Raw genomic sequence first — 27,853 nt, 5'->3', positions numbered from 1 at the left:
ACGTTTGATGCAATGCAATATCGGTATGTAATAATAGTAGTACTGCAAATGACATTGCCATTTCTCTGATATGAGACGTTTTTTCCATACCTATTCATATAAATTTCTTTTTCCCATATTTTCCATGCACAACCATTAATTACATCATACTATGATACATAAGCTTTACATAGGAAATTGAAAAGGATGCACAATGTAAAGTATGCAAATAGGAAAGAGGAGAAAGAGACCTGGAGAAAGTTTGCTCCTCTTGGTAAGCTTCGTATTATTCCCGAGGATCAAAGAGAAACAAACTTGCTCAAGAGGAATTAGGTAAGCCACGTGTCAAGATATTCCATATAGCATCCAGTCAAGATCTACAAGCTCTAAACAACTTCTACAGGTGACAATTGCCAAGCACATCTGCAAAGCCTTGCATGAAATGTGATACCTGTTCAGCAATTGATGTGACAGACTGATGTTCAATAAGAAGATTGACATAAACTTTCCTGCTCTTGCCGTTCACAACAATGCTTTTGCCAGCAGGGCAAAGCTCTACAACTCTCCTGCTGGATCCTAACCCTTCTCAACTTCTGTAACAAATGGTGATCCAAGAGCATCTGAATCAAATGAACTCGGCATCCATCTCGAGGATCTGCTTGCAGCTACTATAGAAGCATGGATCAGCATCAAGGATATCTTCCAAAGAGATTGAAAAATTCCCAGCAAATTGCATAAAAAACACTCGGTCAAAGACTAAGCCTACTTGCACTTTGTGCATCAAGGCCAATGCAATCACCCGACCAGCAAAGGTAAAATACTCCAGGTGGACTGGATCCACCTTAAAAGCTGCAAGAAGAAATATGAATAACCCGAATGCAATCAAAAGGAGTCTGTTTGTCTTATAATTTTCCACACTGCTGAATGCTACTGCTATCCAATGTAGGATGTAGATGATCATATATAGGCCTTAAGTGAAATAGAACACATTACTCAATATAAAGTATCTCTCTCTCTCTCTCTCTCTCTCTCTCTCTCTCTCTCTCTCACACACACACACACACACACACACACACTTACACACACTCAAAATCACATCCGACCTACATGATCAAATTTATAAATCAAAATATTAGGCGGTTGGCATATTTTTATAACATACATAATCATGCTTATAAAGTTGAATTTACTCTTGATTCTGTAATTCATGCCATATCCAACCAACCTAAGGAGTCAGCCAACCAATTTCAACAAAGACAATATTTTCAGACAAAAGAAGCAGAAAGAATTTTAAAAAAGGGCATACGTTACACGAGCAATTTATTAAAGTCAAAAGGAAACTTACAGGGATTGGGATAGAACCGTCCGTGGTCATTAGAGCATGTTACAAGAAGTGAATTTTGTGGATTGATTATAGCTTGGCATACCATAAAAAAAAAAGGCTCCCTTAGAACGCCTGGACCTGTAGCTTCCTTATTTTTGAATTCCATAATCAGACCCCCCATGAAGTGACTCAGGATCCGCACACCCAATGTGACACCCCATCCCGAATCATTGGAAATTTTCACGTCAACCAAGGTTTATCGGATTTGACAGTTGACCAAGTGGATCAAAATGTTGATTTTTTACTTTGGATAGAATTTTGCGTTGACCAAGGTACCATTGCTGAGCGTAGACTAAGGACACATCGAAAACAGAGCTTTGGTCAACGAACTCTAAGTTGACTTTTTAGTTACGTAGATTCTAGTGTTGACCCATGTTATATGAAAGTTAAAAAGTTAGATCTGTAGACTGGTGGCGCACCTAATTTAGATCTACGGTTAAAAAGTTATGGATCTGTAAATTTGTGACTATGTTTCAAAACTAATTTTTATTGGGTAGCAAAATATTTGAGGGAGTCCTTAAAGTTGCGCCATGTGTCATCATTTGAAAGTTGCCATGTATCATGGTTATAGAGAGCCATGTGTCATGATAGAAAACTGCCACGTATCATATTAATTAAATATTATATTATTATACTAGCATTCATCCCCGTGCGTATAACTATAATAAATGATGTAATCATAATAGATGATGTTAAATATAATCTTTAATAATTAATAATATTTAAAAAGGTTTTATTGCTAATAAGTATATTTGGATCTTTTTTTTTTCTTTTTTTTTTCCAATCTATACTATAAAAGTTTATTAAGAATTATATATCTACTTCTATTATGAAGTCTCACATCGGTTGGAAAGGAAAACGAAGTATAGCTTATAAGTGTGTGGATACCTTTCCCTTGCGAGGTCTTTTAAAACTTTAAAGGCTGGGTTGTAAAAGAATTCCCCAAGCCCAAAGAGCATAATATTGTATGCGGGTGGTCTGGGCTGTCACAGATGGTATCAAAGCCGGATCCGGATTGGTGTGCTAGCGAGAACGCTGGGCCCCAGAGAGGAGAGGATTATAAAGTCACACATTGGTTGGAAAGGAGAACGAAGCATGGCTTATAAGGGTGTGGATACATTTCCCTTATGAGGTCTTTTAAAATCTTGAGGGATAGGTTGTAAGAGGATTCCCCAGTATGCGGGTGGTCTGGACTGTCACATCTATATATAGTACTATTCAATTATGAAATTCAAAAATTACCTATATAATTTTTTCCATCTATGAAATTTTGCATGCCATCTATGGAATTTTCTATATATTATCTAACCATAATAGATGATGTTAAATATAATCTATAATGATTAATTACATTTAAAAAATTTATTTAAAAGTTTTATTGCTAATAAGTATATTTGGATAGATTTTTTTTTTTTTCAATCTAGACTATAAAAGTTTGTTAAGAATTATAAATTTAACTTCTATATATAATAATATTCAATTATGAAATTCAAATTCAAAAATTACCTATATAATTTTTTCTATCTATGAAATTTTATTATTTAATTTTTCCATTTATGAAATTTAAATTTAAATTTAAGTGTATTTAAATAATATTTTTTATCTATAAAATTCAAATTCCAATTCAAATGTATTTTTTGGTTCCTTGCAAATAATTAATTTTCATAGATTAAATACCCATAATATAATTTATTTATTTATCATTATTATTATAATTATTATTATTTTTCTTATAAATATATTTTGACCTTATAAGATTAATTATTTATGGAATTCAATTAAAAATGTTTACCTATTTAATTTTTTTTACCTATAAAATTCAAATTCAAATCCAACTGTACTTATATGATTCAATTAAAATTCAAATATATTTATATAATATTGTCCATCTATGATATTAAAATTAAAATTAAAATATATTTTTTGGTTCTTTGTAAATAATTAATTTTCTTATGTTAAATCCTTATGTTTAATTTTATTAGATAAAGAATTCAATTTAAATGAAATAATAACATCTTCAATATCTCTTCCATCATCTAATATATATATATATATATATATATATATTAATTTAAGGGATCTTTCTTTTTATATCTATTTTAAAATATTTTTGATAAAATAATTATTTTCATTATATTTTATAACTCATTGTTTCTATTTATAATTATTTATACCATATATAGAATATTTTTAACACAAATAATTATTTTATTTATTTTATGAACTTGATTGCATTGGAAAACTTTCATCCAAAGCGTCAACAATATTAGTCTTCGATATAAAGTTCAGTTTGTATTTGTGCCTTGTGGTCTTAAATTTGACATTGTTGAATCCAACTATAAAATTTTGCATTAAATAAATTGACTTTCATAAATCAGTGGATTGAAACGACGGATCAATGAACCCTTTATTATTGCATGAATCCTTCCACCCTATAAATATTTGTTAAAATTTTCAATGCTTAAACAAAAAAATGGATACATAATATTATTATATTATTATATATATAAGATTATATTGTATAATCTATATAATAATAATAAGTACAATTATAATAATAATACTTATATTTTTATATAGTATATTATATATGCATGCACGATATTGTATATATTATATATAATAAGTATAATTATAATAATAATATATATATATATATATTATATAATATACATGCGCGATATTATATATAATATTATATTGTATAATATAAACACATAATCATCATCATAATAATAATAATAATAATAATAATAATAATAAAATGTAATGAAAATTAAAAAAAAAAAAAAAACTGCTCATCCTTAACACCATTTCAATGCTATTAATTTTTTATTGTCATCAAAGCATGGAACCTTCCAAAATCTTAGGACACGAACTTTGAATATCCACTGCGTTTTGTTAACATTGATGTAGTTGATAAAATTGATCTGCCTGGACATATTCTCTAAAATAAAATAAAAGTTTTATTAATGATAAATATATTTGATTTGATGATCGTATTGCATTTTATTGCATGCCTTCAGTCTTAATAATCTCCTGTGTCTTCTCATTTTTATCTTTTTTTTATCTATCATTTTGAAAAAGTTGATAGAAAAAGGTGAATTAATAAGCAAGAATTCTTCGTTAGAAGCATCTTCTTCTTTTTTAAGAGTTTCTACATCATATCTTGATTCAGAATCATTACTTTCTTCCAAAAATCTATAGCATGACTCATGTACATGCTTATGATTAACGTGATTATGTTTAGGATCCATAAAAAAAAAAAAAAAATTGAGATTAAAGAATTAAAAAAAAAAAAACTTAAACCCTAAAACAAAAATATAAAAGAAATAAAAACTAACAAAATATTGAATATCGAAATTTTAAAAAATCAAGAGGTGTCACTTACTAATTTATAGCCAAATATGTTTAACTTACTTGATAAATAAAATAAAATCAAATATTAAATAATAGTACATACAAAGGAATATTAGATTATATAGATGCTGTACATGCACGGGTGTAACATCCTGTTCCGAAGTACACCAGAATTTTTTTTACGTTGACTAAAGTTGACCAGGCTTGATCGTTGTTGACCGAGAGGGGTCAAATTTTGACTTTTTGTTTCGGGCGTAATTTTGTGTTAACCAAGGAACCATTGTGAAGTACGTGTTATCCCGAGTCCATAGATTAGTAACACGTCGAAATCAGAGCTACGGTTTGGAAGTTATGAGCAAAATAAGTTGAGGTCCAAACTGTCCAAGGGGTGCCGGAGTGGACTTTTTGTTCGTGCAAAATTGAGCTTTGACTCATGCATGGGTGCGAAGTACTCGTCGATATTAGTTCATAGACTAGCGGCACGTCTAATTTGGATATTTCGTTGAAAAGTTATGGACCAGCAAAGTTTTTCTAACACTGTAATATTTTATATTATTTTATGCTTGTGTAAAACGTGTGCATAGTATGTGCCACATGTCAAAATCACAGCTACTCCCATGAGTGCACAGTGGCACCCACGGGATGGTTTCTTATTGGCTAGACCACGTGTGGGCCGGGGGGGGGGGGGGGGAGAGAGAGAAAGAGGGAGAGCCACCACCAACCGGCCACTGCCGTTTCTTCCATTCCGGCCACCATTTCCATACATGCACCACTCCACCACCTCCACCTCCTTATATCTGGCCAGCCCACCAAATCCCATGGCCAGTGGACCGCCGACGAGCCCGGATTGAGGCTTTTTCCCGCGGCCACGCTGATTGCTTCAAACCTAGATTTCTCCATATCCTGGCATTCGTTTGCCTCACTGCTGGTCCCTTCCATTCAACCATCTTTCGATCCACCTTTTCTCCAAAAATCATGGCCAATGGCCACCGGCAGCGATGGATTCCGGTGACCATGACGGCTCGATTCAATGACCCCCAGAACCCAAATTCAATGACCACTTTCCTTAATTCTTAACGAATTGTGAGAATCAAGGGCCCCAAACCCGAGAGTTTTCCGGTGAGATTCCGACCACCACGAGTCCGATCTCTGGAAAGTAAGACCAGATCCGTAATCTTCACTTCACAAGCTTCGATTCGGTATATCATTCATAAATTTTGGTTGTCATTTGTGTTCTCTCCCCGGGTACCTGTTTGCGAACTACCCGATTAAAATATTAATATATTTGATTTTGTGTAATGTTGATATTTTAGGTGCACATGTGGGTCGTGAGACGGATCTTGTGGAGGATCTTGGTTGATACGCATGCCCAAGGTAAGTGACCCACCTTCAAACTTAATTTTTGGCTGTTAAATTATATTTATTTTGTGATAATTAAATGCTTGGATTTATTATTTTATGTGTTAAATATTTAGCAAAATTATATTTGAAATTTTGATGGCACAATTTAAATAAATTGAAATGTATATGGGCATTAAAGCATATTTTGATTTTGATAAATTATGGAGATTTTATTTTTATGAAATACAATTTTAAAGAAATTGTGAATTTAATTTTATTTGAATTGTTGTTGAATTTAATTGTGAATTTATTTATGTTTAATAAAAATGTATTTATCTATTGATGAATTGTGGAATTTAATTATATTTTGAATTTGAGGAATTGAAGGAATATTTATTTTAGATTATTGTTAATTTCATTGATGGATTTATTTTGTGTTTGAAAATATATATTTATGAGAATTTTGATTATTGTGGATTTTATGAGGTTTAAATGACATATTTGATTCAAATTGGTTTTTGAAGATTTGAGAAAGAAATATTATTTAAATTATTATGTTTCAAAAATATTTATGCCATTAGAAAATTTGTATATTTAAATTGATGGAATTGAGAGTTAGACGGATTTGAAATTTCTGTGATGGATTTATGATGATGATTTTAAAAAGAGATATATGGAAAATTATGGGTTTAAATGGATAAAATAAACCTGGTGGTATTTTATACAAATATTAATTTTATGATTTACGAGTTTTTAGATGCACCACACACGTACTGGTGTTCTGTATATGTGGATATGACTAATGCACACATGGATATGATTAGCGTGCATGTGGGTGTGAGTAGCGTGCAGGTGATTTATGGGTTATCCTGTGGTTGCCATCAGACTGAGGGTTGGCAAGTTGATATCGGCCGTAACCACCCCGTGCCATGGCCAGGACGCCTTTTTGCAGCGGCCCGGTGGGACGCCACGCTACCGTATGCCGGTTTCTCTCTTTAACCTCCTGTCTGGCAGTGCTTAGGATGATGGGTACCGTTGGCGCCACTGGTATATAGTAGGTGCATCAAATGGTTTTCACGACATGATTTTCAAATATGAAATATTTTAGAATCTTATTTTTAATAAAATGTATTTAGTTGTGTTTTATTATTTGTTTATTTAAATTTAAAAGTTTACACAATTTTTATGAAAATGTTTTTACGAATTTATTATTCAAATTGTTTTGGTATTTTGAAATCAATTCTAATATATTATATTTTCTTTCATTTTATTTTATTCTTACCATTTATTTAAAATGGATGTTTTAATTTGATTTACTTATTCCTTTACTTAATTTATTCAATTAATTGATTTATTCTAATTATTTGATTATTTCCTGAATTGTATTAATATGAGTTTCATTGATATTTTTGTATTATTTATTTATGATAGGTTATTAATCTGTTAGTAATTGCTATAAAATTTTATTTTATTTTATTTTCTATTATTATTTCCATTATAACATTGGATTCTTAATTGTTATGTTTTATTTGTAAATTATTTAACTAATTATTTTCTGAATCTTGGGGCATAAAATATTGGGTTTTGTGAAAATATTTTAAAAATAGAACATTTCAAAATGAGTGACTGTGAGAATTTTGAGAGAAACATTATTTTCAATTATTATTAATTAATCAAGTTTATAATATTATTATATTATTATTATTTATTTCCCTGAGTAGTAGATTGGATCACTTACTGAGATAATTAGCATTTTATATTTTTAAATTTCGTTCCCTTAGGCTCAGGTGGTAGACATTGTTCGATCAGGATGAGCTCGATAGTTTGATCGTTCCTGGAAATCCGAGAAGTCTTCTTTTCTTCATTTCTTATTATGTAATTTTCTTTCTACTTTGTTTGTATTAATTATCATTCTTAGAATTTTATTAACGCTCTGTATACTATGTTGGATGTGTTATTTAACTGATTCCTTGTTATTCATTTGAAGTGCTACAAATTTGTGGAATTAAATTGTAATAAGTGGGAGGAATAAGTGGTGTATATAGAAGTGTATTTTCAGTGCAGGAAAATTGTGGTAAGTCCAACCGTTAGGGGAGGTTCTGTCGGATTTTTCATTGGAAGGTCCGGTAGGGTTTTCCTGGGATCAGGACTTGTCTAGGGTTCCTGTGAGGGATCTTGGATGGGTCCTAACACAGGTCTATATCTTTAATTATGGTTACACAAACTCATAAATATGTATTTGGTAAATAATATCAAATCAAATATTTTATTAAAAATTAATTATATATATGTTTGTTATATCCATAAAAGGTAAAATAATGAATGATAAATAATAAGTAATAATAAATAAAATAAAAATATTTTAAAATTATTATCGTATGTAATTAAATTATATCAAAATTTAATTTTATATATATTTAGTTGTATCTTAAAAGGTAGAATAATGAATAATAACTAATAAATGATAAATAATAATAATAATAAATAGATAAAATTAAAAAAAAATATGTTTTTGGAAGGAATTTAGAAGAATAGTGTGCGGACACGTGGCACATATGATTATTCTTTTATATATTATATAGAAATATATTATTATTTGATTATTCTAATATTATTTTATTTTATTTATTTATTTTTCTTTTTCTTTTCCCCACATGGGAAAATTGGGGGGGTGGGGGTGGGTGGTACAGGATTTTCCTTTCTTTCTTTTCTTTTTCTTCTCCTTTCTTCTTCGTCTCCTTCCTTCCCCTTCGCTGAACCTCTCTGTCACTACCTATTCAAATTTTTCTAGTGACCATTATGAGGCTTGCACGGGCTGCCGGTGAAGCCTAGTCGCTGGTGAGCTCAGCCATAAAATTTGGTAGCCATCTGGCTGGCGACACCCTCAAATCGGGCCAATGAAGCCGGCGATGGCCAATTCAGTTTTCTGGCTATCCGGCCATCACATGGCCAAATTGATACTCCTTTCTACTATTTTCAGACCCTCTGAGCTCAATTTTGAAGTCCACTCAGCTGAATTCCTTGTTGTTTGAGAGATATGAGAAGTTGAACCTTGATTGAAAATTTCCATTCATTTCCCGGCCACCACCGATCGAATTGAGTCTAACGGAGGTTGGTAACATATTCCTTGTCTCTTTAGTTTTCTATTGATATCTCATTTGCAAATAATGGTGGAGTATTTTGAAAGATGTCATTTTTGAATAAAATATTATTATTTTAATGTGGTAATATGAAAGATGTATATGTTTAATATTCAAATAATTATTATTTATATTGAAGAGCCCAAATTGTGTTGAATTGAATAAATGTGGTCTTAAATTAATATTTCCAAAAGTTGGGAAGCTGTAAATTTTAAATTGCTGTTAAATTATTGTTAATTTTACTGTGAGGTTATGACATATAATAGAATGTATCTTTATATATTTAATTATATATAAAATTGTATGTGGTTTTAATGATATTTGGTATGAATTGATTTAAAGGTTTGACGAATAAATTATATTAAATTATCATGATTAAAAAAAAGTATGTTTATGTATTTATTTATTTATTTATGGAATGGAATTATTGTGGAAGAGATTAATTTTATAAGATTATGGTTGAATTTTTATTAAATTTATTATTGATTTAAATGTCGAAATTTTGGTGCATAAATTGTAACATCCCACCCCGAAATATGCCGAAAATTTCTCAAGTTAATCAAAGTTGATTGGGTTTGACCGTCGTTGACCAAGAAGGGTCAAATTTTGACTTTTTGACTTGGTAAGAATTCTAGGTTGACCAAGGCACCGTCGTGAAGTACGCATCGATTCGAGTTTGTAGACTAATGGCACGCCTGATTTGGACATTTCAGTGAAAAATTATGGATCTACAAAGTTTTCTAGTACATCATTATTTTATTTTACATTATTTTCATAATTTCTTTTCCTTTTCTTTTCCTTTAATTTTTTTCTTTTTCTTTTCTTTGGGGGGAACATGGGAAAAAAAGAAAAAAAAAAGGGTACTATTCATCATCCCCTTTCTCCTCTCTCTATCTTTCACTATTCATCATCCCCTTTCTCCTCTCTCTCTCTCTCTCTCTCTCTCTCTCTCTCTCACACTACCATTCTCGGTTGGCTGGATTTTTTTGAATTTTCCACCACCAATTGCTCAAACGTGCCGGCCACTGATGTAACCCAGTCGCCGGTGAGCTTAGCTTGGCGTGAGCTTAGCTGCCAAACTTTGTGGCTGGCTGGTTGACGACGTGCCCAAATCGGGCTGTGGAGGTCAACGACAGCTGTCTCTCTCTCCGGCCAAATCCACGTGTTCCGGTGCACCCAAGTGGCACCGACCACACCATCTGGGAGCCCATCATGTCAGCTTCATCGAGGTGTGCTCCGATCACTGGGGAAGCCGCCGATGCACCGGGAAACAGCCATGGAAGTCGGCGGTAGGCACCCCATTCGGCCACCAGATTCCTGCCGTTTCAGGCTGTATCCCCAGTCTTCCCCCCTAATTTGAGTCCCCTGAAGCTGATGGTGACCTTCAATTTCTCCAATTCAAGCTCGTTCATGGTGTACCGGGGGGGGGGGGGGGGGCAAGTCTCAAGCCAATCGAAGGTCAGAATTGTATTCTCCATATCCTTAGCTTCACATTGATATCTTGTTTGTAAATTATGGATGTGTATTTAAGAAGTGTTTTTTTTATTAAATTAGTAAATTAAATATGAAAAATGGAGATTTAAATTAAATTGTACATTATATATATGTGTGTGTTTTTCTGTATACATGTGTATGGGAATATTGGTAAATACATGAATTATATATATATATATACATGTGCGGTAATGTATATAAATACATGGTGATATGTGAATATGTATTGAGATGTGTGAATGGGTATATATATATATGTATAAATATGTATTGTTGAAGCCTTTGTTTATGCATATCAAAATGTATGCATACATAGGTATCTGGACATTGTGCTTGTTAAATTATTTGTTAAAAGTTTTACCGTGTATATATGTTTATATAAGTGTGTAAAATATAAATATATATATATATATATATATATATATTTGCGAATGTATACGTAGATATCTATGGATGACTTATAATAAACTGTATTGCTATATCTTTAATGTATTTCTATATCTTTACTTGTATGTGAAATTGTATGTGGCCTTGATGATAATTTTGGTATAAATTGAATTGAAGGTTTGAGGAAAAAAAAAAATAATAATAATAATAATTATATTAAATTATTGTGATCAAGAATATCCGTATATTTAATTATTTATTATTTATTATTATTGTTTATGTATTTGATAAAAGCATATGAATTGGATTATATTTTATCTAAATTTAATTTTTTATAATATTACGAAATTTATAGTTTTTTTTTTTAAGATGCACCTATACACGTACTGGTATTCTGTACTGTATATGTGATTATGATAAGTGCGCAAGTTGTAATGTCTCCCGTGAGTTACTATGGACTTGAGGGTAGACAAGTTTGATATAGTGGCCATAAGCCGCCACCCTACATGGCCGGGATGACAGTTATAAGCAGCGGCGTTGTTAGGACGTCGAAGCGACCATATGCAAGTTTCTCTCTTTAACTTCCCGTCAGTCGATGTTCGGGAAGCTGGATACCTTCGGGCACCACTGGTATATAGTATGGTGCATCAAGTATTTTTTTTATATGTTCGTACATATATTTGTATGTTATATTATTTGATATTATACTGTATATACCGCGCCATACGGAGGCGGCGAACCAATGTGGTCCATGTAGAGATAGCCTCATAACCATGTTGCCTACGAGTCCGAGGGATCAGACGGCCAATATAGGCAACCACCCTGGTTTGTATTGGTAGCAGAGTGCCGGCGACAGCTGGAATCATGGATCACGTAGCATGTTAGAAGGAATCGTATGTATCTCCATTATGAGCGTGCATATTTCATTTTATGCTATGGATTTTAATATATGATTTTATGTATTTATCTTACGTTATCTATTTGTGATTTAATTTCTTACTAATATTCTTAATCGATTTATTATATTCTTATTACTATTAATTGTATTTAACTATTTAGTTAATCATTATTATCACTGTTATTGGGATTGTTATTATTATTTGTAATGATTATTTTTATTGTAATTCCAATTTCTGTTATTATCATTATTATAATTATAGTTGTTATTATTGTTATTATCAATGGTATTTATTAACAAAACTATTATTAAGTATTATCGCAGTTTCTATTCTCAATTATTGAGATTTTAATAAATAATATTGATTATTAATTTTATTTTTATTAACACTATTATTAGAATCTTTAATATTAATTTTGTTATTGTTCTTATTATTATTACTATCATATGGTACCTTCGGACAAGTATCACAGCTTATGGGCAAGAAAGATAGCCATCGGGCAAGTATAATATTTCTCGGACAAGTGGTAGCCTTTGGGTAAGTGAGATAGCTCTTGGGCAGATGTGGTTATGTGATAGTCTTTGGATAGGTGATCGCCCTCAAGCATGTATGAGAATATGATGGCCCTCAGGCAAGTTACATTAATGCCATTATCATTAAAACGTTTGTTATTGTTTTTTTTTATTGTTAATGTTATGTTGTTTTACCTTTCTTTCTATGTTATGCATTGGCATATTTGTAAAATGATATTTGAAGTGTATTTGACATGTGCAGCACTAAGTGGGTGGTGTGGGCGGACGAGAATCTATGATGGTATATTTTAATTGGTTATTTACTAAATTAATTCCATTATATGCCTTTTATATAATTTGTTATCGAAGTGCTGCCAGTTGTGGAACATATTTGTAGTAAGGTGGAAGAGATAAGATGGTACCATATAGGAGTGCATTTTCGTGCAGGTAATTTTTTTAGGCATGTTCTACCCTTAGGGGAGATGCTGTCGGATTTTCCATAGGACAGTTCGGCAGGGATTTCCCTGGGATCAGGACTTGTCTAAGGTTCCGATGAGGAATTTTAAACGGGTCCTGACATAAATAATGCATTTATGTGATTGCAATTATGTAAGAATTTTTATATTGTTTTGGTGAATAATGATTTCACGGATTTGAAGAAAAATATTTATTTAAAATTTAGTCTTTCAAAAAAAATATTTTTATGCATTAATTAATTAATTAATTTATTCATAAACTTGATTTTATATTATTTTACCAAATCTCATTATTTTAATAATACTTGATGTAGACTTTTCCGCAAGTATACGGGTCGTATCAAGTAATAGAGTGATCTGACAGAATCGTTCTCATGAGAATTTGTTTTAATATTAACTAATTACCAAAATTTTGGCTAATTGTTTTTATCTACGCACACAATTTATATGAGAAAATTGAAATTAAAAGCAAAGCAAGAAATTAAACAATGAATTAAGTCACAAACACAAAATTCAACAACTTAAAATGGAATTACAATGAACTAAAAGCCTACGATTTTGATGTACCCTCTACCCTTCCTATATTTAACTCATTAGGTTGATAAAATACCAAACTTCATCCAATTTCTAGCCTAGAGAAATTCCAATTTAATCTAATCCCTTTTTCCGAAGTCAAATTAGAATCTATGAGTTCTCAATGAAAATTAGAAATTCCTTTCTAAAATTCTTAAGTTCTCATGCCTTAAACCCCCCTCCCCCCTCCCCCTTTTTATGGCTACCCAAAACCTAGTTAAATTTTCCAATATTAATTAGTACCTAGGTTGTGTTAATCTAGTGACCAATTCACCAATTTTAACCTTCCCAAGTATAAAATAGTGAATCTACCCAATACCCAAGCAAATTCCCAAATGCAAGAGTAAATTGAACAATAAATACAACATTAACACAAGAAAATTGGATAAAAAGCAAAATAAAATTCAACCCATTAATTAAATATCATCCAAGTAGAGGTTTCATCAAAATCCTAGATAGAAATTTAGCTACACATGTTCTTTGCAAATACCATAAAAAAATTTAAGGGAAAATCCATAAAGGAAGACATAATATTCAAAAATTAACAATGAACCCAATAAAAATAGAGAATAAAAAATGGAAGAGAAAGAAAAACTAATTTAATTGAAGATTCTTGGTGCTCCAATGTCTTGAAATGCTTCAATCCTCTTCAATCCAAGCTTTCTCTTTGTAGCTCTTCTTCTTCTCTCTCTAAAATCCTTTTGGGTATTTGAGCCTCCCTTTTTCACCTCCTCTACAATGGTGGCTGCCCCTTTCATTAAACCCTTTTACCCTAGACAATAATGAAGATCCACCTTTGTTTTTTTATCAAAAATCGTTCCTCTTTTGACACCTCATCATCCAATTTTTATCCTCCAAAAAAATGCTGAAAATGTAAAAAATGTGGCTTGGAGCTTTCTATCTCTGTGATAACAAGCTGATGGATAGCATGGACCTTGGCGTGGAGGGTAGCATGGGGACTCGTTTGGCATGGAGGGTGGACTTGGCCTGAAGTGGGCTGGTTTTGGCATGGACCTTAGCATGGAGCATGGCATGGAGCCTTTCCATCTTTTGCCAAACTTACTCCAAACTTGTCATTTTCCTCAATAATATGTTATTATCTCCAATCTGAAGCTTCTCCTCAAGATTTTCAACAAAAAGCACTAGAAATAAAGTAAAGCATGAGTTTTTAAGCCATTAATCAAGCATTAGCTAAATAAGTGAGTAAAAATCTCACTTATCAAACTCCCCCAAACTTGATCAATTGCTTGTCCTCAAGCAAAAAGGCACTCCTAAAACTAAATATATAAAAGGCAAAATTAAAGATTACTTTCTAAATACTAAAAACCAAGTTAAGGTAGATATTATAATTTAATGGCCTCAGAAAAAGTTAAATGCAATCCTATATGAGAACTTCAAAGTAAAATGTCATCTAACTACCTTATTTTTCAATGTATCTTATTGTTCTCAAGGTGTGTGTGTGAGTAGATTTAGACATTCAATAACAAGAAATTGAATCAATTTACACAACTAAGGCCTTAAAAAAATTAGCACTTAGCTTCATATGCAAGACACAATCTCGAACTCTCCACTAATGTAGCATTATTGTCAAGCTTAGGATCAAAAGGACTTTAAAACTTGTAATGAAAAGGCTATGAGGTGGGGGTTTATAGAAAGAAAAAGGTAAAGATAAATAAATTCAAGAAGGATTCTTAGTACCAAAAATTATGAATTAAAGCTTTACCCTCTTCTTACCCTTAATTTTCCATTTTCTTACTTCAACTCTCACTCACATACTCTTCACTAATCATGATCAACTCATACTCCCGTATTGAAAAATATATTTCTCAAATGAAGCTTCTCTAAATATTTGAGTTCATTTTATATAAAAGTCCCAAGTGTTTTGAAACTAAAAATATTACAACTCAAGGAAGCTATTTCTACAAACTTAAAGAAAGCTAATCCCTCATTTTCATTGCATTTTTTTTTCATCTTTTTGTTCTTTCTTCTTCTTTTTTTTTTCCTTTTTTTTTTAAATTAAAGAGGGAAATAGCTACATTACAATTCCATTGCTTTCCTTGAGTTTTCAAACTCTTAATCTTGGACTTTTTATTTATTTATTTTTATATTTGAAGTAAAAAACACTCTCCCTATCATCACTCTCCACTTTGTACCCCAAAATTGAACTTTTACTTAGTTAGCTACATTCAAGCTCCTCATAGAGAATGCACTAAAATCCAATTTCCATTTCTCCTCCCCCAAACTTAGATTACTCACTCACCTCATGAATGCACTGAAATCCAATTTCCATTTCTCCTCCCCCAAACTTAGATTACTCACTCACCTCACCACACCTAAACCATACTCAAGCTAAAATTCATCTCATTTCAATACTGAGATTCCTTAAGTACAAAAAAAGTGGGATAAGGAATATTAATTAGATTCGTGAGGGTAGGTGAATGTGGTTTATCGACAAAAAGGCTCTACGTGCATTTCTATACGCATCCTAAAAGCTCAAAAAGGGTACTAGGGATATAAAATGATAAGGTTAGCTTCAAAAGGCTCAAACTCAACAAGGAAGGCCTAAATCATCTCCTAAGCTCAATATAAAACAAGGATTTCGCCTCAAGTTGAAATTGTGCAAGTTCTAGAGCTAATCCAATAATGTGCCCTAACCATGTAAATTTTCATCAAAATACAAGCTATATCATGCCCATAATCATTAAGTGCTCAAATTTCTCAAGAACAACAATATTCAAGTGTATCTTTCGGTAATCAAACAATAAATTACAAATCTATTATCACAGGAATATGCATTCAATCATTAATTTATTCATCATTGGCCAATTATTTTATCTACCAAAACCAAAAACCACTAAAAACACACAACTAAATATTTTTGGATTTTCTTTTTTTAAAACAAAAATTTAACATAAAAGAAAGTACAATATTTTTGGAATTTTTCAAATTTTTTTAGGTTTTCACAGATTTTTCTCAAAACAAAAATAACTATTAAAAATCTAATTTTAAAATTCTAACAAAATGATTGAAAAATTCAAATCTCAACAAGTAAGCACAATTTTTTTTCAAATAGGCCCAAAATTTGATTTCCCTCCCCTAAACTTAAAAGATACATTGTCCCCAATGTTTAAAATTAAAGAGAAGGGTTAGAGAAAACATACTTGGGGGGTGAGTGAAATTCACCCCCAAACTTGATTCTTCCAGCCTCTTGATTAAGCATTACCAAAGTCTCTCTCTCTCTTTCTCTCTCTCTCTCTCTCTCTCTTTCTCTCTCTCTTTTTTCTGCCATTAGCTTGAAAATTTTCCTCTTTTCTCATCACCAAGATTGAAGAGAATTTGATGAGAATTGATGATGGATTTGGTGGAGATAAATGGAAATTATGGAGGTGGTGTTCTTGAATAAGAGGGAGAAGAAGAAAAAGAAAATGAATGAAAAAAAGTAAATAAATAAAATTTGAATGGGTAAGTGTAGGAATTGGTGAAGAGGAAGAGGAAATGAATTTTTAGTGTTTGTAAGGCTGCTGGAGTGAAGTGTGAAGTGGAAGGTGCACGCTAAGATGGCGTGGGGACACGCCACTCTTTCTGTTTGAGTTGCTGGAGTGCAACGTGAAGCATGGGACTTCACACTTAGGGTTACGCTGAGGTTCACGCTAAAGTGGCATGGACATGCTGTTGTTGAAGGGAAAATGGCATCGAATGGAGGTGGAACACGCCCAGATGGCATGGGGACATGCCACTGCCTCTGTTTTGGCTGCTATGAGGCATGAGGTGGGGTAGAATCACGCCAAGGTCCACGCTGGAATTTTCCTGCACTAAGTATCGGTCACTTAAACAGCAATATCTTTCTCTACAGACCTCCAAATGATGTTTCGTAAAATTCTGCTGAAACTAGACATCCTCAGCTTTCCATCTATTTTCCACTTACCAATTCATGTTTTATGATTTTAGACTATTTTTCAAAGTTGACCCATTTGCATAATTCTTCTTCAGCATTTCACTCAACTTTTTCTCTTTGAACTTCAACACTCCAACTTTTACAAAATATTAAACACCTTCAAAAATTAGAAATTGAACCTCTAATCATCAAGAATCCTACAAAATAGAAGAAAAATAATTCTAAAACTAGCACTAAAAAAATCAAAATAAGCATACTAAATCTAATAAAATTCAAAGTGAAAATTTTGAAAGAAAAAGTGAAATGTTAGAAAGAACTCGGGTTGCCCTCGAGAAGCGCTTGGTTTTTCGTCTCTAGCTAGACGTAGCCAAGTGTTGCTTAGGTTGGGTCTTAAACTTCCTTTTCTCCAATGGGGTGCTTGACTAAATCACCATTTTTCCTTTCCATGTCTTCATGCTTGGAGAACTCTTGCTTAATCTTGATCACATGTTCTTTCTTTGATTTATTCTTTTTCCTCTTCTTGGAACTCTTTTTCTTTTGAGTTGAATCCTTTAAAGATGATTCTTCATTCACATGTGCACAGTCGCATGAAGGCTTCAAATTCTTCTCATAAGATTCATCAAGATTAAGAACAAGCTTCTTCACATCTCGAATTTGTCTATCCTCATCTCCTCCAAAATAATGCTTGACCCTTTGACCATTAACTCGGAATAATCTTCCATCATCTCCTTGAAGCTCAATTGCACCATATGGAAAGACTTGATTGATACGAAGAAGTCCCAACCATCTTGATCTCAATTTACCCGGAAAGAGCTTCAAACGAGAATTGTATAGAAGAACTTGTTGACCCGGTAAGAACTCTCTCCTCAAAATCTTAAATTTTGGTCTTCTCCTTATAAATCCTCCCACTTTCATAAGCATCTCTTCGAAATTCCTCCAACTCATCTAGTTGTAGCAATCTTTTCTCACCAACGACTTGGAAATCAAAATTAACTTCTTGATAGCCCAAAACGAATGATGTTCCAACTCCACCAGGAGATGACAAGCCTTACCATAGACTAGACGATATGGGCTCATGCCTATAGGAGTTTTGAAAGCTGTACGATACGCCCACATGGCATCATCAAGCTTTGAGACCAATCCTTGCGGTTTGTGCCAATTGCCTTCTCTAGAATTTGCTTAATTTCCTTATTAGACACTTCAGCTTGGCCATTAGATTGTGGATGGTAGGCTAAAGCTACCTTGTGCTTAATACCATATTTTTGCAAAAGAGAGTTGAACAATTTATTGTAAAAATGAGAGCCGTCATCACTAATAATCGCTCTCGATGTTCCAAAACTCGAAAATATATTCTTTTGAAGGAATTTCAAAACAACCTTGGCATCATTTGTTGTGGTAGGAATTGCTTCAACCCACTTTGATACATAATCCACTGCCAACAAAATATATTGGCTGCTAAAAGACGAAGGGAATGGACCCATGAAATCAATCCCCCACACATCAAAAATTTCCAACTCCAAAATATTTATGAGGGGTAATTCATGCCTTTTTGAGATGTTTCCCATTCTTTGACAATGATCACAAATCTTAACAAAAGCATAACAATCTTTGAATAGGGTAGGCCAATAGAAATCGGATTGAAGTACCTTTGAAGCGGTGCGTATAGGCCCAAAATGTCCACCACATGGCGAAGTATGGCAATGAAACAACACACTCAAAACCTCCTTTTCCGGTACACATCTCCTAATGACCAAGTCGGAGCATTGCTTGAACAAAAGAGGGTCATCCCAATAGTAATTGTTTGCTTCATGGAGAAACCTTTTCTTTTGTTGTCTTGTCAAATCCGGTGGCAAGACTTTGCAAGCAAGATAATTCACCAAATCGGCAAACCAAGGCAACTTGACATCCACCTTCAAGATTCTTTCATCCGGAAAGAATTCATCAATGTGAGTACCATTTTACTCTTGAAGATTTTCAAGCCTTGATAAATGATTTACCACCACATTCTCTTTTCCCTTCATATCCTTGATTTCAAGATCAAATTCTTGTAGAAGCAAGATCCATTGTATTAAGCGAGGCTTAGCATCCTTTTTGTTGAAGAGGTACCTAATGGCGGCATGGTCGGTGTAACTAATGACTTTGGACCCAAGAATGTATGACTAAAACTTGTCACATGCAAAGACCACCGCAAACATTTCCTTTTCGGTAGTTATGTAATTGACTTGAGCCTCATTAAGAGTTTTGCTTTGTATAAAAGATTTCCTGGAAAATCTTATCTCTTCTTTGCCCCAATACCGCTCCTACCGCAAAGTCACTTGCATCACACATGATTTCAAATGGTTCCTTCCAATCCAGTGTAATCATAGTTGGAGCTGATACAAGCTTTTCATTAATCACATTGAAAGCTTCACGACACTCTGCATCAAAAACAAAATTTGCATCTTTTTCAAGTAAAAAGCAAAGTGGCTTCACAATCTTAGAAAAGTCTTTAATGAATCTTCTATAGAACCCGGCATGTCCAAGAAAACTTCGAATGCCTTTAACATTGGTCGGTGGGGGAAGCTTCTCAATTGTGGAAATCTTAGCATGGTCAACTTCTAACACTTTTAATGAAATGCGATGCCCTAACACAGTACCTTCCTTCACCATGAAATGACACTTTTCCCAATTGAGCACAAGATTGGTCCTCTCACATCTTTCGAAAACCAAATCAAGATTATGCAAACAATGATAAAAAGAAGTCCCAAATACAGAGAAGTCATTCATAAAACTTCCATAATGTTCTCCACCATGTCGGAGAGAATTGCCATCATACATCTTTGAAATGTGGCTGGAGCATTACAAAGTCCAAAGGACATCCGACGAAAAGCAAAAGTCCCATATGGGCAAGTAAAAGTTGTCTTCTCTTGGTCTTCGGGAGTTATTGCAATTTGGTTGTACCCGGAATAGCCATCCAAGAAACAATAGTATTGATACTCGGCAAGACAATCTAGTATTTGATCAGTGAAAGGTAGTGGAAAGTGATGCTTCCCGGTGGCCTTGTTTAGCTTCCAGTAGTCGATGCAAAAATGCCACCCGGTGATGGTTCTAGAAGGGATAATCTCTTTATTATCATTTTTATCACCGTCATTCCTCCCTTCTTAGGAACAACTTGAACCGAGCTCACTCAAGAACTATCAAAAATTGCATAAATGATACCCGCATTCCATAGTTTCATCACCTCTTTCCTCACCACCTCTTGTATAACCAGATTCAATCGACGTTGATGCTCAATAGAGGGTTTATAATCCTCCTCCATAAGAATCTTATGCATGTAAATCGAAGGACTTATACCCTTAATGTCCTCAATTGACCAACCAATAGCCGATTTGTGCTTTCTCAAAACTTCCAAAAGCTTGTCTTCCTCTTCTTGACTCAAAGATGAAGAAATCACCATCGAGAATGAGAGATTTGGACCTAGATAAGCATATTTCAAATGCTCGGGAAAAGACTTCAACTCCAGTTCCTTAAGAACTAACTCCTCTTCCTTCACTTTCAAAGAAACATCTATAGAGGCAATATTCTTATGAGATGCATCAACAACATGTGAGATATTAAACCAATCATCAACCTCATTATCAAATGAATCCATGGCATCAACATATTCATCATGCTCTAACAGTTTCTTAACATACACATTCTCAAACCAAGCATCAATTTCATCTATATCATCCATTTCATTACTAACAATACAAATATCCTCCTTTCTATCACTAGAATGCACCAATATATTCTCAAGAGGATCAGTTGGATAATCCTCATGAAAAAATGATTCAATACAAACATCAACAATATCAATATGATCACAGCTCTCTACATCATCCAAAAGTTTCATAGTTAAAAGGATGTTGAAACTTACCTCTTCACCACTCACTCTCAAAGTGAGGTTCCCACTAGATACATCTATCAATGCCCTTCTTGTAGCTAAGAATGGGTGGCCAAGAATGATGGGAATATCATGATCCTCCTCCATATCCAAAATGACAAAGTCAACAGGAAATATAAACTTGTTAACCTTGACAAGAACATCTTCAATGATCCCATAAGGATAGGTGAGTGATTTATCTGCCATTTAGAGTGTAATTTTTGTATGCTTGACTTCTCCAAGACCAATCCTTTTGAAAACTGATAAAGGCATAAGATTGATGCTAGCTCCTAAATCACACAATGCTCGTTCAAATGTGATGCCACCAATATTACAAGGAATTGTGAAAGAGCCCAGATCCTTTAGCTTTTGTGGAATCTTCCTTTGAATAATCGAAGTACACCCTTCAATTAGCTTGACGGTCTCATTATCATCCCACTTCCTTTTGTTAGACATCACTTCCTTCATAAATTTTGCATAATTGCGCATTTGCTCAAGTGCATCGGCAAAAGGAATGTTAATGTGTATCTTCTTGAAATTTTCAAGGAATTTGGCAAATTAAGAGTCTAGATTCTTCTTTTGAACATGTTAAGGGTAAAGTAATGGTGTTGGCAAAAGAGGAGGGTTATCCATAAAAGTTATGGAACTTGAACATACCTTTGTAGACTCTTTCTTCTTCAAATCACCATTGAAAGAGAACTCCTCATCACCTTCCTTTTCTTGATCATCCTTAACTTCCTTAACCTTAGATGACTCCTTGTCAACCACTTTTTCTTGAGAGACACTACTAGAAGGTGTAGGTCTTTGGTATACTTTCCCACTTCTAGTTGTAATATCCTTGCATTCCTTTGGATTTGCTTCTGTATCACTTGGAAATGTACTAATGGACTTTCCTTTTATGTCATTGGCCAATTGCCTAATTTGATGTTCAAGTGACTTCATAGTAGCTCCCATATTAGCATAATGAGTCTCAATAGAATCAAGCCTAGCCTCATCCTTGTTAAGCCATCCTCTTGTCTCCAAGACAAACAAGTTCATTGAAGCAATCAAATCTTCCATGGATGGTTTATCTTCCTTAGACTTTTGGAGGATTTAATGCATTCCTTGGATTTGCATAGGAGAAATTTTGATGATTTCTCAACCCCAGATGGTAATAGTTAGGAAGATTGTTGGTCGGCCTAAAGTTGTAGCTCTGGTTTTGTTCCACAAAGGAGCATTGTTCTTGAGATTGCTCACCCATTGGAAGACATTCTAGATGTTGGTTCATACTTGAACTAGATGAAGAAACATTCATACCAAATGAAGCCAATTGATGTGAAATCGCAACAACCTTTGCTGTCAAATTGGTGAGCACATTGACTTCATGTACACTGGTAGGCCTCCTTCCCATTTGTCTCTCAATAGGCCAGCTAAAAGAACTAGAAGCCATCTCTTCAAGTAGTGCATATGCCTTATCCACCGACTTTACCATCAATGATCCACATGTGGTGCTATCAACAATGGTCTTGGTCTGACCATTGAGACCATTGTAAAACAAATCAATGAGTACCCATTCATCATAGCCATGTTGAGGGCACTTCCTTAGAAGCTCTTTAAACATTTCCCATGTTTCATTCATCAGCTCAAACTCCAAATGACAGAATTGACCAATCTCACTTCTTAACTTTGAAGACTTTGATGGAGGGAAAACTTCATCAAGAATCTATTCATAAGCTCTTCCCAAGTAGAGATACTTCTGTGTTGCAAAGAATGAAACCAAGCTAAAGCCTTTCCTTTGAGTGAAAAAGGAAACAAGCGTAACTGAATAGCATCTTCATAAACTCCATTGAACTTAATGGTGTCCGCCACTTGTAAGAACATCGTCAAGTGAATATTGGAGTCTTCACTTGTCTCACCACCATATTGATTTTGTTGGACCATGTTGATTAAGGCCGGCTTCAACTCAAAATTGTTTGCATTGATTAGTTGACACCTTAGCCCTGAATAATGCTTTTGAGGCATCGGCCGAAAATAATCTCGAATGGCTCTTTGTCGAGGTGGATCATTGTTGTTTGCCATAGCACTCCTTTGTTCCCTTCTTAGCTTTTGATTAGCACAGCAAGCACGTTCAATCTCCGGATTAAGAGGTAAAAGATCAACACCTCGAGCACTTCGCATACACGACACAAACAAAAGTAATCAAAATTAAATAAAACAATTAAAAAGCCTAAATTAAGAACAATTAATACAATTTACAGTTCGTATCAAGTAATAGAGTAATGAGAGAGTATCATTCCCATGAGGATTGATTTTAATATTAACTAATTACCAAAATTTTGACTAATTGTTTTTATCTAGGCACACAATTTATTTGAGAAAATTGAAATTAAAAGCAAAGCAAGAAATTAAACAATGAATTAAGTCACAAACACAAAATTCAACAACTTAAAATGGAATTACAATGAACTAAAAGCCTATGATTTTGATGTACCCTCTACCCTTCCTATATTTAACTCATTAGGTTGATAAAATACCAAACCTCATCCAATTTCTAGCCTAGAAAAATTCCAATTTAATCTAATCCTTTTTTTCAAAGTCAAATTAGAATCTACGAGTCCTCAATGAAAATTAGAAATTCCTTTCTAAAATTCTTAAGTCCTCAGGCCTTAAACCCCCCCTTTAATGGCTACCCAAAACCTAGTTAAATTTTCCAATATTAATAAGGATCTAGGTTGTGTTAATCTAGAGAATAAAAAATGGAAGAGAAAGAAAAACTAATTTAATTGAAGATTCTTGGTGCTCCAATGTCTTGAAATGCTCCAATCCTTTTCAATCCAAGCTTTCTCTCTCTAGCTCTTATTTTTCTCTCTCTAAAATCCTTTTGGATATTTGTGCCTCCCGTTTTCACCTCCTCTACAATGGTGGCTGCCCCTTTCATTAAACCCTTTTACCCTAAACAAGAATGAATATCCACCCTTGTTTTTTTTATCAAAAACCCTTCCCCTTTTGACACCTCATCATCCAATTTTTATCCTTTGAAAAAATGCTGAAAATGTAAAAAATGTGGCGTGGAGCTTTCTGTCTCTGTGAAAACAAGCTGATGGATAGTGTGGACCTTGATGTGGAGGGTGGCGTGGAGGGTGGACTTGGCGTGAAGTGGGCTTGTTTTGGTATGGACCTTAGCGTGGAGTATGGCGTGGAGCTAGGTTCACTCTATTTTGGCATGGACCATGGCGTTGAGCAGGGGTACACGCTATTTTGGCGTGGAGCCTTTCCATCTTTTGCCAAACTTACTCCAAACTTGTCATTTTCCTCAATAATATGTCATTATCTCCAATTTAAAGCTTCTCTTCAAGATTTTCAACAAAAAGCATTAGAAATAAAATAAAGCTTGAGTTTTTAAGCCATTAATCCCAATAAGGACTAAATAAGTGAGTAAAAATCTCATTTATCAATATTATAAAAATTTAGAGTTTTTAGATGCACCATACACGTACCGGTGTTCTGTAGTTGTGGATGTGATCTGTGCGCATGTGAATATGATTATCACACAGGTGGATATAATTAGCGAGCAGGTTTATTTATAGGGTTGTCTTGTGGTTGACATCGGACCGAGGGTAAGCAGGGTATAATGCACATTGAGCATCGGTCATCCATTCCATGGCGAGGATGACTATTAGCAGTGGTGTGGTGGGATGCCATGTGATCGTATGTCAGTTTCTCTCTTTAAGCTCCTCATCAGATGGTGTTTAGGGATGCTGGACACCGTCGGGTACCACTGGTATATAGAATGTGCATCAAATATCTTTTTATGTATATATATATATATGTATATTATATTTGTATGTATTACACCGCATAGGGTGACGATCCGAGGTGGTCTATGAAGAGCTAGCCTCGTAACTATGTTGCCTACGAGTCTAGGGGATCGAACGGCCAATCTAGGCAACTATCCCGACTCTATTGGTAGCAAGCTACCGGCGACAGCTGCAATCATGGATTGCACAACATATTAGAAAGTATCGTTTGTACTTCCAATGCGAGTGTGTATTTTATAATATGTTTTTAATTTTAAAATATTATTTTACTTTATATTCTATTATCTTACCTATTCATAACCTGATTTTTTTAACATTATACTTAATTACTTTTATTGTCATCATTATTGTTAATATTATTCTTGTTATTAATATTGTTATTATTATTTATCATGATTTCGTTTACAATCATTATTGTTATTATTATTATTATCATCATCATCATCATACGGAATCTTCAGATAAGTGTCACAGCCTATGGGCAAGAAAGATAGCCACTGGACAAGTATAATAGTCCTTGGATAAGTGGTAGCCTTTAGACAGATGAGATAACCCTTGGGACAACTGTAATTATATCCCTTGGATAGGTGATTGCCTTTGGATAAATATAATAGCCCTCGGGTATGTATGGTGTAATAGTAGCCTTCAAGCAACTTATATTAATACTATTTTTATCATTAAAACGACTGCTATTATTATTGTTGTTGACATGGTGATTGTGTTACTTTTCTTTCTATAATACGCATCGGTATATTTGTAAAACAATATGGTTGGTGTGGGCAGACGTGAATAATTAAAGGTACTTTGTGTTGTTAATATTATTTCTAATACATGTACCTATGGATAGCATGATATCAAAGGGCTGTAAATTGTGGAAATCATTGTAGTAAGGTGGAAGTAATAAGAAGATATTGTTAGAAGTGAGTTCTGTGCATGGAATTTTGTGGTAAGTCCTACCCTTAGGGGAGATGCTGTCGGATTTTCCATTGGAAGGTTCAGTGGTGTTTCCCTTGAATCAGGGCTTGTCTAGTGTTCCAGTGAGGGATCTTGGACGGGTCCTGACACCCTATATACTCATACTATTCTTCCAACATAATAAGCGCTGTCATTGAGCATCTTATGTAGCTCGTCATGGTCTTGTTTCACCTCAGGAAACATCATCATTGCCAAATGCTTCCTGGATTCAAAATCAAGAACATCATTGTGCTCAAGAATCTAGATATGATCATCAATTGGCTTAGCATATTTGACAATCAACCAACAAAGTGAAAACTTTCTAAGCCTCAAAACATTCCAAAAATCTTTTTCAGCACCCTGATAAAGTTTAGAGATGCTATACAATTCTTTCAAAATGGCAAGATACTAAGACCATTGTCGGGAATGAGTTATATATCAACGCCTTCCCTTTTCCATTTACCCACCGGCACTGCCGCCACCAAACACTTTTCCATGCAATGAAGGAATTGATACATTTTCTTCAGTAAATCAACAAAAATACAATGAAGAGACTCAATCTCTTCACCATACAAGGGACACTGCCTATATTCTTGCCATCCATTGACATTGAAATTGGACCATCATCAAGACCCACTTGCTCGGTAAAGGCAGCATATAAATGGAGCATGAAAGTTGCAAAATCACCAACATCAACCTCCAACGGCCCAACACTCGTGATTGATTCCATACTGGAGTTGTGTGCCAACTCACTAACAAATGGGAAAATTTCTTGCACCACAAACAAAAATTCATTGACAAATTGTTTTTTTTTTCGGGTGCAAATAACAAGGAACGTAGAGCATTCCAGCATGAGATATACAAAGGGTCCATGTCCCCAACTCTCCTAAGCAACTTACAAACTTTCTTCTTCTTTCTGCTTTTCACCCCTCTGGGAAGTGGGTGTTATAGTCATGCCTAATCAAAGTAATTTCCGTTGCATTAAAATCCATAACAATTGCTTTTTCAAGAAAATTTCATTGTTGAGATGACACTCATTTATCAGAACCACAACTGTGGCTAAACTTGTACTTCTTTTTATAGCAAAAAAGTGGTAGCTGTTGATGGTTGATGAGCAGTCGCTTGGGAATCCACATTATAGATGGAGTTTGAAAGCACAATCTATTTTGGTCTTTTTCTATTTAAGTTGGAACCCAATTCATTGAATAGCAAAAAATAGCTTGAACAAGAAAAGGTGTGGGTAGAAAAGGTACATGTAAATTTGGATGTCATAGAGAGAGTGATTAGGAAATTTGGAAGAGAACTGTAGGGAGAGAGAGAGAGAGAGAGAGATTTGGAAAACAAAGGGCTCTTCGTGTTAGGTTAGGGGAAATCAAGATAGTTGCTTCCATTTAGAATATATATATTGAACATGCCAATAGTGAAAAAATTCAATGTCAACAGGATAAGAGAAAAAAGTCAAGGCTTGAATTCCAATAAAATCTCCACCCTTTGATTTTTTCACTTTTCTAAAAGGTAAATTAATTATTAATCCAGCTTTCTGGACTTTGCTTGCATATATATATATATATATACTCTCTATTGGGAGTGATATGTGTCTTTTGGGCTACTTCACCTACCTAACTAGGTATTTGCTTTGACATTGCACTTCTTGGTGCCTGCTTGGTATTTATTTTGAAAGTTGTCTTTGTTTCTTTGTGCACTTGTAGAGTAATGATTTATTTCAAAAGTATAGTTATGTTGTTTTTGATGTATGCT

At 33.8% G+C, this 27,853-nt stretch overlaps 1 pseudogene; it reads right to left on the bottom strand.

Annotated features, from left to right (window-relative positions):
- Nucleotides 1-376: 376 nt before the first annotated feature.
- Nucleotides 377-26,825, bottom strand: LOC132803116 (E3 ubiquitin-protein ligase UPL5-like; annotated as a pseudogene).
- Between the last annotated feature and the right edge of the window lie 1,028 nt (nucleotides 26,826-27,853).

This window comes from Ziziphus jujuba, chromosome 3 (assembly GCF_031755915.1).
Source record: "Ziziphus jujuba cultivar Dongzao chromosome 3, ASM3175591v1".
Classification (NCBI taxonomy): domain Eukaryota; kingdom Viridiplantae; phylum Streptophyta; class Magnoliopsida; order Rosales; family Rhamnaceae; genus Ziziphus; species Ziziphus jujuba.
The sequence above is the reverse complement of the archived record's forward strand: the minus strand, read 5'-3'. Positions and strand labels throughout refer to the sequence as shown.